General features: G+C 48.3%; 1 pseudogene; it reads right to left on the bottom strand.

The window, feature by feature from the left end:
- Positions 1–481: 481 nt before the first annotated feature.
- Positions 482–2,606, bottom strand: LOC103085283 (coiled-coil domain-containing protein 107 pseudogene; annotated as a pseudogene).
- Between the last annotated feature and the right edge of the window lie 2,149 nt (positions 2,607–4,755).

Genomic DNA, 4,755 nt, shown 5'->3' with positions numbered 1-4,755 from the left:
CCGAGAGGCACCTTCGTGTCCTCTGAAAGTCCCAGCATCATTTTACGTGTTGGTCATCAACTGCTGTGTAACTTTGAAACTGTCTTAACACAACGATACACGTTTATTACCTCGGAGTTAATGTGGGTAAGGACTTCAGGAGAGGAGTAGTGGCTGCTCGCCAGGCCTGGACCCAGAAGACCCCCACTCAGGCCTGATTCTCTCCTACACCTTCCCGAGCCTCTGAGTATCCATCGGGGTGAGGTAGCTAGGGGCTATGGAGGCCCACCCGGGGCAATGCTAGCTTCAGATGCAAATCCACAGCCCTCTCAGCTCTGCAGCCTCATTGCTCTGAGCCCTCGGAAGGCTCAAGGGGCCTCCTCCCCGACCCCAAGCCCCTAGCTATCCCCCCAGCCCCACTGCTCACTAGGCCTCAGGGCAGAGATAGACACTTTGCTCTAGACAGAAGTCCATCATTCTCATTACCGGTCACTGTGAATCTTTAGAGTCGATTCTGCCAGTCTTCTGCATCAGGGGGCTGCCAGCCCGAAGTGGGGAGCCTCTCGCCGCGGTGGGGAGGGAGGTGAGGGATGTGGCCCAGTGTTGGGGTCACAGAGCCAGTGTTGAGCTGAAGGCCTGGCTGATCCGGTGAGGCAGCCCCGGACCCCAGCGAGCCCAGCTCAGGAACGGTCTGGGAGGACACAAAAGGAGCAGGACATGGACCTGGAGGGCTTATCCTGTCCTCGCTTCCCACCCAGGTCTGAAAGCCTGGCCTCAGGAACAAGGGCCGACAGCTCCTTCCCCTCCTTTGTCTAGCAGCTGGAAGCAAGGAAAAGCACCTTTTCCATGCACAGAGATGCACGGCCATCAAAACAGATTGCAACACTTTGCTGGCAGAAAACTAAGGCCCCTTTCTGCTGGAACCTCCTGCTATTTGTAACTTAATTCATTTAACTCCTACAGGAGTTCCCCCGATGCAAAAAAAAAAAAAAAAAAAACACAAAAAGTAGCTCTGCACAGTCCGCTCAGGGAAGGCCACCCTCTTGCTTCCAGTAACGCTGGGCGTCCAGATGGCAACCTGGGGAGGACGCAGGTGCCCCAGTTAGACCTGCCCACTCGGGGCGGAGGATGGGAGTGGCTAGTTACCAGTTCATTAAGTATTTTAAAAATCATGTCAGCAAAGAGGGAAGAGATATGGGAACATATGTATATGTATAACTGATTCACTCTGTTATAAAGCAGAAACTAACACACCATTGTAAAGCAATTATACCCCAATAAATATGTTTAAAAAAAAAAAATCATCTCAGAAACCGGCTCTTTTGTCATCTGCAGTAGCCAGGACAAGAGTTATAAGGAAAGGGTGAGAGAATTGCTAGGAATGGGGAGAGCCTACCATGTACTGTCTTCCCTTCAAGGCTTAACCTCGCCCTCCTCCCCCCGCCCCTCCAGGTACAGACCCTCTCCTAAGGCCCTCCTCCTTCACCTCTCCGGTCCTGTGGTTTCCTAGACGCTTTTTATCTGGGCCAGTCATTCCGATGGTTAGTCATACATTGTTGTTAGAGATCTGTAGTGGCTTACAAAAACGTAAAAAAGATTTTTAAAACTCAGGTATGATATTGGCACAGAGAAAAGCACAGTCTTATCCAGTTGCTGAAAGGGGGCCAGAAACTTTCTCTAAGTCTCTTTCCGGAGGCCAAAGTTAAAGGGCAAAGGATCATTGCAGGGGCTGCACAGCGTCTTTAGGTGCAATCAGACTGGTTTTTAGGAATAGAACATCTTCTCTCAACACTGAGAACGGAGAAAAATCTCCCCAGCGGGTCCAGCCAAAGACCTCGGTGTACCATCTCATCCGAGAAAATGGCTCATCTCTTACGACAGTGGGGGGTCTTGTTTGCTTGCTTGTTTTGGTCGCGTTGGGTCTCCACCGCTGCACGCGGGCTTCCTCTAGTTGCGGTGAGCGGGGCTGTTCTTCGTTGCGGTGCACACAGCGTGTGGTTTTTGGTTCGGTTGTGGTTCTTTTTTTTGTTTTTTAAATCAAAATCACAAGTTGGCTCAAATAACTTACTCCTTTGGTAGAAATGAGAAAAGCGTTAAGTCGATGCAAATGGACAAGAAAGAATTACAGAAGGAAGGAGAGGGTGCAAGAGGCCTTTTTTTTTTTTTCTTCATAAGAACAGATTGTTTTACTAAACCGTCAGCTGTTGTCCCTCCTTCCCAGTTGGGGGCTGTGACGGGGCCCTTGCTGCCGACTTCCTGCATTTGCTCCTTAGCCCCCCGCGCCATTTCCCTGGGTGTTGCTAGGTTTCTTGTCCCTGTGCTCCAGGTTAGGGGCTCCTCTGGGGTCTGACTGTCACCAGCCTCTTCCTCGCCCTCCTCTATACATAAGACCTTAGGAAAGGGTATGTTGGCCTCTGGTTCCGGAACTTGCACACCCTTGTTTTGTCTTGCTCTCTTGTAGCAGCTGGTGCACGCTCTGCAGCTTCAATGTGCAGAAACTCCTGCTGGGCTCCAGTCAGGGTAGTCACACGCTCAAAAAGGGGGTCCAGCTGGGCCATCAGACTGTTCAGGTGTTGCTCTGTCTGGGCCAGCTGTTGTGTCAGCTGGGCCAGCTGTTGAAGAGGCATTTTTGATAAACTTAAGAGCAAGGGACAGAAACGCTAAAAAAAGAAACCTAAAATGTCCACACCAGGAACCATGTCTAAAGTTTGTTCCCTCCCCACTACAGCACCCATCACACTGAGTGGTCCAGAGTAGTTCCAAAAGGTTATTTATCACAAGGTGTTAGCCCTCTAATTTGTAACTTTCAGTATTTAACAACTGCTTCGTCTCTTCCCTGGAGTCACAGCCAGCGCTAGGCTGCAGTGTTCCAAATGGCCAGCAGGCGTCGCCAACTAACACGATTCTGAGCAGCCAGAAAACGCAAAGTTCATTCTCTCTGCTTGAAAACTTTCCATGGAGCCTTAATGTGGGCAGTGTAAAGTCCAAATTCCTATCCAGGACATCCCAGGCCCTTCAGATCTAATCCAATTCACTTTTTATGGCTTTAGTTCTTACCAATTCAGGCACCCATTCAATCAATCAGGAAAGGCTTATTGAACACTTGTTTTTTTATCAGGTGCTTTGCTGGGACCCGGAAATAAAAAGATAACAGAGATTTCATCTCTGCTCTGGAGAAGCTCACTGCCTACCCCACCTAGGAAAACAGTTTAGGGCTAAGCTGCTATGTTAAGGAGACATCTATCTACACTCACGTACACACACACAGTGGCTTAAAGAAAATTAAATTTATTTATTTCTCACACCAGAAACCAGAGTGGTCCAGACTGGTCAGTTGGGGATCCGGCTGCTTCCCATCTTGTTGTGCGTCATCATCCGTAGGATGTTGTCCTTAGTTGCACTGTCAAAGCTGGGTCATGACAATATCCAAGCTTCAGCCTGGGAAAGGGGAAGAGAAAAAGAGGAGGGCAGGCAATTTCCTTTTAAGCAGGAAACACAGAAGCTGCACCTACCCTTTGATTCACATTCCAGGGCAGGGACCTAGCCATGTGGCCACATCTAGCTGCAAGGAAGACTGGGAAATGTAGTCTTTATCTAGACAGCAGCGAGCCCAGCTAGCAATAAGTTGCAACTACCGGTCCGGTCAGAAAGCATCTCTTTTTTTCGTACAACCTAACTTTACTTTTAATGGATTCAAGAAGCAATTTTTATGTCTTCTACATTGATGTCAATGGTAATTGCACTGTCAGGGTTTAGGGATGCCGGTTCATAGAAATTTGTGGTGACTAATAGCAATTTACTATGCACATTTCATATTTGTGAGACATATCTATTACTGCCCATCAGAGATGATAAAGTCTTATCACAATGACAACTGAACTGATAAAACTCAGTGAAATGCAACTTAAATCCAGTTTATTTTCTACTCATGAGAATATGACATTTGAGTCGGCTTCTTGAGGCTGGTCAGGTGGGAAAGGAGGAAGAACATTCTAGAATGTGACTAGCATCTGTAGAGGCCTGTAGTCATGGCAAGGCCAGCTCTATTGGTACGTTGGTTATTAGGTGCGGGTATGTGTGTGGGGAAGGAAGACAGGAGAGAAACTGGGAAAATAGAGTAGAATCAGATTGTGCTAAGCTTCTCACTCCAAACTAAGGAACTTGGATTTTACCTGGCAGAGCAGATGCTTGGGGGGTACTTCCCAGTCTAGGAGCCAAGGTCAGGTCCCAAACTTTCTGTTGCTGTATGTGGGTGGGCTCCAGGCAGCCAGTGTTCAGTACTTGACCTCACTGTCTCATTCACGAGACAGTGAGCGGAGATAAGATGGTAAGGGTGTGTGTATGTGTGTGTGCGTGTGTGTATGTTGCTTTGTTCTTGTTGGAAAAGACTTGTGTGTGTTATGGAATCAATAGGAAGGATCCAGAAGTCAGAGGTTGAGAACAGGAGAGAGAAGGGATGATGGACAGTTTTATGTTCCTCCGAAGGACTCTTGGCCAAGATTCAAGGCAGGAATGAAGGGCTTTGCTTTTGTAGGAGGGACGGCATCCCTGCCCTAACAAGAGAACACAGAGAAGAAAAGGCAGGCTTTCATCTGGTGTTAGGAAGAAGAGGGGGCAATTGCTGTCTCAACCCTTTCTATTTCTCTGTATAGTAGGAGGAAGATCACCTCCTGAGTGAAGAAATCTGAGGGGAGTAGAGAGGGTTCAAAACCATGCTTGTGAGGGTAAGAGAGTGAGTGGACCGGCAAAGCCTAGTAGTGGTACTCAGTAGGTCAT

Source organism: Lipotes vexillifer, unplaced genomic scaffold (assembly GCF_000442215.2).
Source record: "Lipotes vexillifer unplaced genomic scaffold, Lipotes_vexillifer_v1.1 scaffold2628, whole genome shotgun sequence".
Lineage (NCBI taxonomy): Eukaryota > Metazoa > Chordata > Mammalia > Artiodactyla > Lipotidae > Lipotes > Lipotes vexillifer.
Note: the sequence above shows the minus strand (reverse complement) of the source record. Positions and strands in the feature narration are given on the sequence as shown.